The sequence below is a fragment of the Sorex araneus genome, chromosome 4 (genome assembly GCF_027595985.1).
Source record: "Sorex araneus isolate mSorAra2 chromosome 4, mSorAra2.pri, whole genome shotgun sequence".
NCBI lineage: Eukaryota > Metazoa > Chordata > Mammalia > Eulipotyphla > Soricidae > Sorex > Sorex araneus.
Genome location: NC_073305.1, coordinates 173729516 through 173742915, shown reverse-complemented (window position 1 = coordinate 173742915; position 13400 = coordinate 173729516).

The window sequence follows — 13400 nt, the reverse complement described above, 5'->3', positions numbered from 1 at the left end:
TTTCCTTCCTTCCTTCCTTCCTTCCTTCCTTCCTTCCTTCCTTCCTTCCTTCCTTCCTTCCTTCCTTCCTTCCTTCCTTCCTTCCCTTCCTGCTCTCCTTCCCTCCCTCCCTCCCTTCTTTCTTTCTTTCTTTCTTTCTTTCTTTCTTTCTTTCTTTCTTTCTTTCTTTCTTTCTTTCTTTCTTTCTTTCTTTCTTTCTTTCTTTCTTTCTTTCTTCCTTCCTTTCTCTCTCTCTCTCTCTTTCTTTCTTTCTTTCTTTTCTTCCTTCCTTCCTTCCTTCCTTCCTTCCTTCCTTCCTTCCTTCCTTCCTTCCTTCCTTCCTTCCTTCCTTCCTTCCTTCCTTCCTTCCTTACACATACACACACACCACACACACCACACACACACACACTTTTCTGGTTCTGAGGTCAAGCCTGGTGGTGTTCAGAGAATACTCTGGGCTCAGTGAGAGTTTCTCCTGAGAGTGCTTGAGGTCCAGACAGTGCAGAGGATTGAATATGGATCTCTTCATGTGAAGAATGCACTCCAGTCCATCAAACTTTCTCTCTGGTCTCTACACATAGTTTTTGAGAACCCTTTCTCTATAGCGGACTTGAAGAATCAGCAGAGAAATGAAAGAACTAAAATCACTGCCTCTATGGTGCTTTTATACTATTAGATGACACAGACAATAGACAAAATTAATAGATGCAGTAGACAGTTTATTATATGTAAGATCTATGGAGAAAACAAAACCAAGGAAGGCTAATAAAAGAAAATGCAAGGGTTGAGGGAGGTTTACAGTCTCATCTCTTTGGGAGCCAGAGCGGGTAGGGCATTCGCCTTACACATTGCCTACTGGAATTTGATTCCTGACATTCCATATGGTCCCCTGAGCACCATCAGGAGTGACTCCTAAGTACAGAGTCAGGAGTAAGTCTTGAGCACAGCTGGATGTATCCCAAATAAACAAACAAAAAAATCTCACCTATGTGGAGAAGGTAATGTTTTTTTTTTAAAATCTAAAAGTAGCAGCTGTATGGAAGCAAATCATACATGTTTTCAGTGTGTGTTGGGTGGAGTCATTCCAGGCAGAAGGAACAAGAAGACGCTATCTCCATCACTCTTCTCTGTTCTCTACTGGATAGAGAAAGCAAGAGTCCTTTTATAACTGAATGGCTTAGAAAATTGTTTCTTCACTGCTGTTTCTGTGTATAACATAGCCTGGAGGGGCTGCTATTGCAAAACAATTATTAATATTTCTAATACAATTTGTCTTCCTTTTAGCTTTACAAGAACGAGTATGCATAAATTAGCAACCGTTAACGTGTACACACTCTAATAAAACGAATATAGTGCTTGTTCTCTTTTGAGTTAGCACCCATAGGTGAGCACTAGAAACCCACTCAGAGTTGCTCAGTGATCGGTGGAAGAAGTGAGTTTATATGGACAGCAGTGGATCTATCAGATTTTTTTTAGTGGGGAGGGGTATGCCCAGGAATATTCAGGGTATACTCCTGGCTCTGTTCAGACATTATTGGTAGTGGCAGGGGAAATATATGAAATCAGGTCAGCTGCATGTAAGAGAAGTGACATGCCCATCTCTATAGGTTTGCCAGAGATTTTCAAGAGAAAGAGTCCTCTTTTTATGTTTTTGCCTTGTTTCATCTCTTAATGATTAAATGGCAATTTGGACTTGAACTGTAACTTTTTCTCTCCAGTTTATGCATTCAACTCTACCTTGTAAAGCTGAGGGAAATGATCTAAAAGGGCACAAACTTCTGCTTCAATGAGCTTTAAGGTTTCATCGGATGATTTCAGTCTGAAAGAAAAATTTTCTCTGGAGAATTCTTGCTTCTTTCTTTTTTTTTTTAAGAAAGAACTTAACAAATAACTTTTAACATGTGTCTCATTCTATTCAAAAACAACAATAAAGCAGTCGTTGGGATTTAGAACAATGATCTAAAAATAGCTGAGAGAACTGTACTCCCATTTGGAGAAAAAAATCGCTATGACATGATATTTTTCTTTTCATTCTGAGCATTGCATAAAGCCAAACCAATTCACAGCAACTAAATTCTATTTCTCAGAGAGATATCTCGAGTCCTTTTCAGCACAGGACCCCGGAGCACTCATTATGCTGCCATTCCAGAAAGATCTGCAGCATCACTGCTTACACCCCCCCCCCCCCGCCAGCCCCTGCAAGGAGCTAAGCAAGTGGCACTGGACAGCTATGGAGATACATTTACTAGTCCTTGGCATTGAACAACACGCCCCGTGTCCCACCTTATATGCAATGTACTAAATGCAATTTTGAAAAGCTGTCTTCTAATTTTATTCTCTCTGGAAATCCCTGGCAGTTTCACCAGAAGACATATTTTCAGGTCTCCCTGAAAATTCCCATGTTCCATGTTACCCGTCATCTGCCATCTTTAATGGAGAGGGAATGAGAGCCTTGGCACTCTCCTCCTACAGAGAAGAAGAATCTGTGCTCTGGGGAAGTGTTTTTTTTTTTTTGTTTGGAGGGTATGATGTCCCTCAGAAATGTTGGTGTCCTGACAGCCTTCCCTTCTGTCAGTCTGCAGAATCAAGCCCCGCCTGCAGTTCACAGCACCTCTCACGGTGCCTCGTTATTCTTTGCTAATACATAGACATGCATCTCCTCAGAGCATTTTTGAGCACAAGAGTGGTGATTGATTCTTTTCTAGCACCTTGTACAGAGCACTTGCTCAATATATATTGAATAAGCGATTGAATGATTTTGAAGATTATGTGTTTTGAAGGATCAGAGTGTTATAAAGTTATGTTAGTCCTTCAGGTATTTAAAATCTAATTAGCAAATAAAACATCCAGATGGAAGGAAGAAAAAAAAAACTTGCGCTTAAACAGCAATGTTCTAAGGCAAGAAATATTAAGGAAGAAACCATCTTATCTGTCAGAGCACCTGGATGACTATGCATATGCAAATGTGGGCCCAATGCAAATGATCAGAGTTAGAAGTAGGGGGAAGTGAGTTGTTCTAAAGGATCCATTTCTAGGGGCTCCAGAGGGAAAGGGGGAAGATAGAACATGATAGATAGGGATGGGGAGAGGAGAAACAAGTTAATGAAGTGAAACTACATGGGATACAATGGCCAGAGAACCAACAAAATGAACCTCTATGCTTGAATATTAGTTTCATTGCCTGTTAGGGACTGTTGACCCCTGCTCTGTGTCTTATTGCTTATGAATAGCTGTTTATGCAGATGTGAGACTACAAGATACACATCCCTTGTAATACACATATGTACTATACACTATGTATTTCCATGTATCGAAGCAACTGACTCGGGGCTTAAAGGAACCCTTGATTCCCAAAGCCTGCTAGTTAAGTGTGAATTCAAGAATCGTCATGTTATTGACAAGAATAGGGAATTTGCTCCAACTTCCACCCAGGCCCCTTATTTTGTACACAATGTCTTCAAAAAAAAGGCTAATCTATATACTCCCGAGCAGAATATTGAAGCAGGCGGCTGTTGAGAGAGGAGCGCAAGAGAAGAGATCAGACTAAATCAGTTTGTGCCAAGATCAGTCTCGATGTTGTTTGGTGGGTTGGTTTTTGGAACCACACCCAGATGTGCTCAGGGCTTTCTCTTGCCTCTGTGGTCAGGGATCACTTCTGGCCGACCCAAAAAACCAGACGAAATTCCAGGAATCAAACATAGACCTGCCATGTGCAGGGAAAGAACTTTACCTGCTGTACTATCTCTGTTTTTGTTTGGTAACTCCAGAGCTGACCCCTCGCTATTCCATTAGCATGCTACATCTCCATCCCAGGTTATTACTTTTAGTATTAAAATGAAGGGGTGATTTTCCCTCATTTATTTATACTAAAAGTAATAACCTGGGATTTTATTATTTTTACTATTTAATATTTATTATTATTTATTACTTTTAATTTATACTAAAAGTAATAACCTGAGATGGAGATGTAGCATACTAATGGAATACATCTCATAAGAGGGCATGAGTATACTCAGGGCATATACCATAGAAGGTCCCCATTATATACACTATCCTGGGTCTGAGGGGTGCAAATTCTACTGTTAGCTTGTGTTTTAAACTGAGATTCCTGCAAAACAAGTGAGATTCCCTCTCAGGGTTCTTCTCCCCTTATGATCAAGCATAGAGAAGGGTGAAAGGCTTGTTTGGGCCAATATTTGCTGATGTCCATTTCCTTCCAAATTTTCCACCTTATTATAAAGAGTAAATTCACCAATTGATCTAGATAATAGACATACCTATCAAAGATTATCTAACATAAATAATCTATAATGATATACTTAGTACAAAAAAGCAATTAACTAGATATCTTGATGACATAAATTTCTTTTATTTCCCATACTTTGAGTTAGGTATTGCATCTCTTTATCATTTTTTTTTATTTGAGTGAGTTTTATTGGCTTATCTTTGGTTGGTTTCAGTTTGTAGACATTAGGGTAGAGGACTGATTTTGACTTCTAGGTTGACCAAAAACAGAACAGGAGCATCATGTAGAGAAGAGAAAGGTGATCAACACACCGGGTTAGTTACATACAAGAGGGGTCTCAGAGCTAGAATTAACTGAGCATAAAATCCCCCAGAAATCCCCTAGAATCTTAGGGTGTGTTAAAAGAACAGGCAGAAGTGGGGTTTAAGACACATTAGCTAGATCTTGGTGGTTGATAAGCTCTAGCTGACATCTGAGTTACAGATACTTGAAAAAGAAGAAATCTAAATTACAATGCAATATATTATGAATGTCAGATGAATGACAGATAGAATAAACAGTGGAGAGATTCAAAGTGGGGGAAGTATTGAGCTGAAGCAGCTGGAAAGACTTTTTGGGAAGGAATTAGGATTCAGTTTTAATCTTGTGAAAGAGGTGAGTTTCTCATAAGGACTCATTATCCATTCCACAAATGCCCACTCTATTTCATTTTAAATACATTAACTTAGCCTCTAGAAATTGCCAGGCACACAATGGATAGCCCAAATAGCGATATCATTAATACACCATTCTTCCTTCAAGTACACCATCATAAAGGTGAAGCGTTTCATAAGCAATAACATTTCTAATGGGATAAAGCCTATACTGGTGTATGAGCAAACGTGCAAGTAAGAACCTTTGGGAACTAATCTTTCACTTGAAGTTTTTCAGGAGAAAACCCCAAACATACCATTTGAACTAGACCTTGTAGGAAACTGACAATGGTTAGGCTGTGAATAAAAATCGATGTTTTGATCGAGCTGTATAAGACGAACCAAGCTACTAGACCAGATGAAATGAGCGTGTATACATGACAATGCTCCCCTGGCTAAAGCTTAGGGAGTATGTTAGAAGAAAGTTGGAATGTTACATTGGTGTGAGAAGATGAAAAGTTTGCGAGGAATTGCTATCTACAGAAACAATCTTCACAGGGTTCTTGCTTGGAAAGGGACAGGTCTGAGACAGAGGGACAGTCACAAGTGAAGAAACAGGAGAATTTTCTTGGGGTGTGCTGCTGGGCAAACCCTACCGACCTCTGGTGGTGCTGGGATAGAGCTGTGCCCTGGAGAGGCTAACCTGGATTTTAAGTCATCTTGGGCAGGAAGGGGAACAAAAGCCACTTGGAGTGGTACACTTGGAAGTATGGGATGTACCCTGGGAAGGTGCAGGGCTCGGGATGGGCCATCATCCCAAATCCTGTCTTCGTTGCGGGAGGGGGCAGGATGATCTTTGATTCTAGGAATGTCACTATCTTATCAGGTGGCCGCTATTTGGACCCCAGCAAACCCTCCAGAAAGTATGGTCGTCTTTATATCGACTGCCTAACTGAATTTGTGGAGGATGGCAACAAAACAGGAACATTTGGCCAACTTTTCTTTGGTGACATTGACTTTGCACATGGTGCATTCTAAGTCTGACACACATTAACTCTAGAGAAAGTTAAGAGGCAGGCCCTGTCATTAGTCTCGTTTGAGAGTTGTGGGAGCTACATGGCTTTCATCACAAGTAAGTGGAACCAGGTTTGAACTCACTAGTATGACTGTTGGGGTTATACTTTAAATTGCTATAACAGACTACCATTAAAAACCAAGGAATAAGTACAAGGTAAGGAGGATGATATCTTGAAGTAGTACAAGGTGTACAGAATCATAAAATGGGAATGGAACCCCAAACCTCAACAGAAAGTGGGGCAGAAAGAGGTGACATAAATGCATTAATCTCTAGTTTTAGATAGTCTGAAAAGTGGTAAAAAATGAATCATAAGATAAATACTTCTAAGAAAATAAGAAAATTGCAACTTTTTAATGGGATCTTGATCTTAATGCTCCCAAAAGCACCTAATCAAATCTGATGTGGGCCCACAACCATTTCCACACTTGTGGATAATCTCAAAATCCTAGACAGATTTCGTCTAAAATGCTGATACTGTTACAAATGTTGTCTTAAATGTAAATCTATGATACACATGCTTAAAATTCAAATACAAAGGGAGGTTCAGATAATCAGTCAATCACTCTCTTTGGTATCACATAACAGGAACATCTGGAAGGCTGAATGAGTTTCACTTCTAATAGTGTTTCTTTGCCATTATGTGGCTTGCCACATTGGAGAAATGAGACCAACCTCAGAGATATGCATGCAAAGAAGGAGGCAATAATAGCATCTGCGCCTGTTTTTGGATTGTAAAAACATTCAGCCTCTGGCATATGCATATAGATTGCTGGATTTCATGAAATAATAAAAATAATAATGTACCATATTGGTATAGTGCTTGTTTCAATGATTCTTCAGAAGGAGATATAAAAACCAATATGCACTCCAAAATGATTAGTGATATGGCCATGTAACACACTCTTTAATATTTCTTTATGTAAGTCCATAATGTATTTGTAACTGAAATAGGGGATTACAGAGAGTTCATCAGAGTCAAATTGCCTGTGTGTTTTTTTTACCCTGATGTCTTTTCTAAGCCAGCTGGGGGATGTTAAGATGTTTTATTTTCTGTAAGCTGACCTATTTAAAAGATAACCTCTCTTTGCTGAGCTGTATGCTTGCACGTTGCTAATATGCTTTCTACTTGTTTAGCTTTTGAATTTGTTTGTCCATTCAGTTGTTTCTGTGTGCAATAAGTAGTAGGGTGACGGGCAGTTTTCATTTGAAGGCAGTGGAGGACAGCGGTCCCATCTGTGCTGTTGTGATGGATGGCAGGGCTCAGGCTGGAGGGATGGGCAGAGATGTGCTGAATGAACGGCTGTGCTGAATGACAATGGAATGAATAATGAGTTCTGAATACCTTTGGGGATGTCTTATTATTTGGAGTGTAGGCACATTACTTTTAGGTATAGGATATAATATAAGTAGAAATACAGAATTGACTCTATGATGTATGATAACATTCATATCTAATATTCAAGAGTAAGAGTAAAACCTTCCTCCCCAAGGCATATAAAGGAAAGTAACTGATCACTGTCTTTTAACGTAATGGAATCAAGAGCCTCAAGCCACTGAATGTTTGCCTTGCCATGAATTTTATAAATAAAAGTACCAAGCATTAGAAATTTTAACCTGATTTAATATCTACAGCAACCCAATGAGATAGTAATGTTATTTCTGTCTTATAAATAAAGAGCCCAGAGCATGAAAAGATCGAGTTCCTTTCTGAAGACCACAGTCATAAGAGGCAGACCTTAAACACAGGGGCTCCAAAGTTGTTTTTTTTTTTTTTAAACTGGTTACAGCCATTATTTATAAAGCAAACAGCTCTGTAGAAGATCCAGAAAGATTGAGGGATCAAAACCTTTAAAGTACCAATATACAGGTAGAAAAAAGAATTAGAGATTGTTTAGAAGTCAGGAAAATCTTCCAAACACTGTAGTTGAATTCAATCTTTGTTTTGCTAACTCCACACTTATCTGGGCTAAATCATGCATTCATTTTCATCTTTGATAAACTTGGGGAAGGGAAATCATTCATCAGCACTATTTGTATGACAGTATACAAAAAAATTAATAAAACAGTCGTAATTCACAATTTTTTTTTCTGTCAGGTGCTGAAGCCAGGGTTAAAAAGACCATTCCCTCATCTTTAGCATGTGTGCAAAGAAGTAAACCCTGTCTATTAAACTTCTGCTTCTTCACATGACATTTTGTCTAGATATTGTCTAGCATCCTGTTTTTGTAGCTAAACTTGCTTGAATTTGTATTTGACACCGTGATTTATGTACTGTTAATGGTAATGTTTCGGGCATGCCCTATTCTAGCACCAACACCAACGCCAGAGCGTCAACATCCCAAGGGTTCTCTCACATTCTTAGCAAATTCCATTTTGCAGGACAATTTTGAGGGTTGTTGCCATTAGCTGTTGGGGAACAGTTTTTCCCCAAAGTGCCCGGACACAATGCTCACTGGGTCCGGGCAGACGTGGGGCCAAGGATGATGAGCGCGCGGAGAAACCTCTCCGGGAGACAGCCAGTGGCCGTTCACTTTATTGTATAGAGCTACGTTTTATTGAGGGTCTCGACTTAAGAGGATGGTCCAATCACATAAAGTTTAGCATTACTGACTATCACCTTTCCAACTCTGCTTTGCCAATGCCAAGTAGGGCTAGATGCTCCAGGTAGGAGTGACTCCCTAAGCCTAGGTGATAATTTCCGGGGGGTTGGGTGAGACTCAAGGTGTGATATCTGGTTGTCAAATGCTCCCAGACACTCCTTACCGTGTCACTATACAGGGACAGATTTTATTGCTCTGCAGGGACTAATCTTATTTGCTCTGGCACCTATTGCCATGCTCCTCAATTAGCCATTTTTATTTCCCTTTATAGCCCACATATGACATGTTATTCTGTACGTGTTCCTCTCCCTCTGACTAACATAGCTTGTTTGGCACCTTCTGGTTCTAGCCAAGCAACAGAGGGCGACAGGATTCATCTTCTCTAGTAACTTGAGTAGTATTTCACTGTGTAGACTGAAGGGGATCTGTACTCACTGGTACTGAGGGGACTCTTTCTAGCGGTGCCCGGGGGATTAAGGGGTGCTGGAGATCAAACCCAGACTCCCACAAGAGCTACTTCTCTGGCCCCTCTTGACTCCAAGAATATTCTAAGCCCTAACTACAATGTGTTGAATAACTATTTTGGTTTGGGGCAATAAAATGTAGAATTGAACCAGTGAATTGACATGTTATAGATATATTTAGCTGTTTAAGGAAGTAAGCTATTTAGACGAAAAGATTTTAAGTATATTGACGAGTGTAATCACATGAAACGCGGAACAAAATAATCTGAGAGTAATCTCAGAATTCAGATATAATTAGGTTCAAAATCGCATGCAATTAGTGGAGATTTCAGAGGGAAAAACGAAAATTTTTCTATAAAATGGGATTTAAAAAAAATGAGCTACCATTTTCATCAAAGAGCAGAAAACTAAATCTGTTTACATGTGGGTAAACTTCATCAAGTTACATTCTGCTCAGAGGTTCAGTCAAGTCAGGATTTTTCTTGTTTCTCCTAGGACTGTGCCTAAGGTCTAAGAGGATCCCCAAAGAGTCACATCCGCTAAGAAAGGGGAATCAGTGAGCAGAGCTCTTAGGCCTGTGTTGAAAGTCACAAAAACGTGACCACAGTATGAGACTAGGGCCCAATGGGCTGAATAGGGGGCCACCAGAAGGAAGCAAGGCCTGAGTGAGGCCACAACTCAGCTGAGCTGACGGCCGGTTATAGCCATTTTCTGGCTCTGGGGTTTCTCTGTTAACCCCGAGACGTTTTAGACTACGCTTTGAGATCACTGTCATCCCGTTGCTCATCGATTTGTTTGAGTGGGCACCAGTAACGTCTCTCATTGAAAGACTTATTATTACTGTGTTTGGCATATCCAATAGCTCGGGGAGCTTGCCAGGCTCTGCTGCGCGGGCTCCATACTCTCAGTAGCTTGCTGGGCTCTCCAAGAGGGGCGGAAGAATCGAACTCAGTTCGGCCGCATGAAAGGCGAAAGCCCAACCTCTGTGCTATCGCTCCTTGAGCTAGGAGGTTCATATTCTCTTTTTATTTCAAGTTAGTAACAAATTTATCTGCTTTCTCTTCTTGCCACCCCTAAACACAGCCCTTTCTGGGGCCAGGGGTTAGGCAGCCAAACTCTCTTTCTTTCTTAGAGAACCCCCCCATTCTCTTAGTGAACCATAGACAAGTTAGCAAACAATTTCCTTCCTCTCTTATCTCTGAATGTTGCTCTCCACAAGTTCCAAAATCTTAGCTTTGAGAGGAAAGCTAAAAAAAAAAAAACAATTTAAAAAAATACTGAAGAGAAGCTCTTTCAACCTGTTTTTGGGTCCTTCAGATTTTCTCTTTTTATGTTTAAAAAGAAACTCTCAACACCGAAAATATCATTTAAGAAAACTTGATTTTGCAAATCAAAACTACCCAGACTTTCAAAAACCATGTTTTTACTCTGAGTTCCAAAATCTATTTACAAATCCAAAGGACTCTTATCTTCTGAGGCCTGTCTTTTCTGAGAAAGCAAAAGTCAAACAATCGTATGTGTGAAAGGTTATAGGGCAATCAGCAAAATGCTAGAAAGATAAAACTTTCATTTTCCACAGAATTTTATTTCTCTCAACAAACTTATTGCTACATTTTTCTCCCTGCAAAGTATACTATTGTCCCTACCTCCGCCTAGATTTCAGTTATTTTTTTTTTCTGAAGGAACATTGTTTCAAGTCCTTTTCCCATCTTTTTATCAGGTTGTTAATTTATTTGGGGGTAGGAGCACTTATTTAATTTTAGTAGTTTAAAAATAAATCCTTGAGGACAGAGAGATGGTACCGGAATTGTGGTGCTTGCCTTGTTTGTAGCCAGTTGGTTTGATTCCTGGCACCACACATCATTCCTGAGTGCAGGATGATCCCTGAACACAAAGTCAGGAATAAGCTCTGAGCACCTGCTTATATCCCATCCCTCGTCCCCTCAAAAAGTGTCAAAAATCAAATATAAAATAAAAATACATTGTGGGCGCTGGGTAGGGAGCTCAGTGGGCTAAAGTTTATGTTTTGCATTTTAAGGCCTGGGTTCACTCCCCAGCTCCACAGGAAACTCAATTGCCACCAGGAGTACCCTGTCAGGTGTAGCCCAGACACTTAAAACAAAACCCCAAACACTTTGGTTATTAAATCATTTTCAGTAAGTAAATAACTTTAATTTTAAAAATATCTTGGTTTAAGAATCGATGGTGTGTCTTCTCTTCCTGCGATAAAGGGATGCCCTGCACTCAGGAAATGGGGGAACTGTAAAGGGGTAGACAAGATAACAGGATTTTATTGGGGGGTTGGAGCAATGGCACAATGAGAAGGGCACTTTCCTTGCATGTGGCCAGCTTCAATTCCTGGCATCCCATTTTTTTCCCCCCTTGAGCACTACCAGGATTAATTCTGAATGCAGAGCCAGATCAATGGGTAGCACTGCACTGTAGCACTGTCGTCCTGTTGTTCATCGATTTGTTCGAGCGGGCACCAGTAACATCTCCATTGTGAGACTTGTTGTTACTGTTTTTTGGCATATTGAATACGCCATGGGTAGTTTGCCCAGCTCTGCTATGTAGGCGGGATACTCGAGGTAGCTTGTCAGGCTCTCTGAGAGGGGTGGAGGAATCAAACCTGGGTTGGCCTAGTGCAAGGCAAATGCCCTATCCGCTGTGCTATTGTTCCAGTCCAGATCAATGAGTATATCTCCAAAACCTAAAAAACAAACAAAAAAAAATAAAGAAACTTACTAGGAGATAGAGACAATTTTGATAATTTTAGCAAATTTGGTCCTGACATACTGTCATTGTATTTGATGGAAGGACAGTTGAAGAAAAAGCGGGAACCACCTAAGAGAGTAAGCTTACACCTGCCCTAACCACTAAAGCCAAGCAGGAGAATGAAAAGCTGATAGAATGTTTGAGGATTATCCTTGGATAACATTATAGAGATTAAAAGTATAATCCTAAAAATGGTGTTGCATGTTTCATGATGTCTAATAAGAGTTAAATAGTATGACTTTGGTCAAGAAACTAGTAATAAGGTAAACCGCTCACATTTGATGAAACCACTGGGCAGTTTATGTATAATTGTAAAACACTATTATTTCTCGGTGATAGAGCCTCAGCTAGATTGCAATGGATTAATTAGCACCTTTGTATCAAGGGCAGAGTGATTCAGAGAAAACAACTGAATTATTTCAGAGCATTTGTGAGAATTTTATAAGTGAATTCAAGGTGACACTCACTTTTCTTTTTTCCCACTTTTTTGGTGGGTTGCGAATTGCTTTTGGTGGTGGTGGTGCTGGTAGTGGTGGTGTTTGGGGCTTATTCCTGGCTCTGTGCTCAGGCATCAACTATGGTGGTGCTCAGGGGATCATATAGAATGCCAGGTATCATATCAGGGTTACCGTGTGTAAGGCAAGTGCATTAACCTCTATACTATCTCTCTGGCCCTGACTTAGCGTTTTTAAAGAAGCAAGTTTCAATGACATTATAAATAACACTGTAGCACTGTAGCTCTCTCTTCCCTTTGTTCATCGATTTGCTTGAGTGGGCACCAGTAATGTCTCCATTGTGAGACGCCACAGGTAGCTTGCCAGGCTCTGTCATGTGAGCGGGATACTCTTGGTTGCTTGCTGGGCTCTTTGAAAGGGACGGAGGAATTGAACCTGGGTCAGCCGCATGCAAGGCAAACGCCCTACCCACTGTGCTATCACTCCAGTTCATAAATAAGACAGACAAAACATATTTTTTATATTCTCATGAAAATTGTTTACCGATTACTTGCATTTACCTTTTGAACATTAGAAATGTTTCTTGTTCTCTGCCCCAATCATTTCCCCCAGCCTTGAGGCGATGAGGAAGGGAGTCTTAGAGATTGTCAATGCTAAAATACTCTTGTTACTCTTCAAGAGTTTGATTCTTTTCACCATTTATTCCAGCCACTCTTTAGAGAGAAAGAAACAATTATACATCTAGATATTTAGTCATATAGTGGTGGGTGGTTATAGGAGAATGGGTTAGAAGGGGGTAATGCAGCTGAATTTGAGGAGAAAAGCAAAACATCCAGGACTCATCTGGATACAGAGCTTCTATTCTTCCCTGAAGTTTTTATTAGAAGTTATGTGGTATAATTTGCTTTCTATTGCTGAGAATGAAGAGATATGAGGTCACAATAACGGCCATGTGGTTTTGGATTTCTGTATTATCAAATGCTTCTTTTCTAGCAGGTCTGACTTTGGGGGGGGGGGACTCCAAACAATAATAATGAGTTTTTTGTTGAAATATTGAATGTAATCAAAGTAAAGAGAAAGTAAAGTGAAATTTATCAGCTACACAGGCGGGGTGGGGGGCGGGGGGGTAGGGGGGTGGGGTGAGGTTTACTGTGGTTCTTGGTGGTGG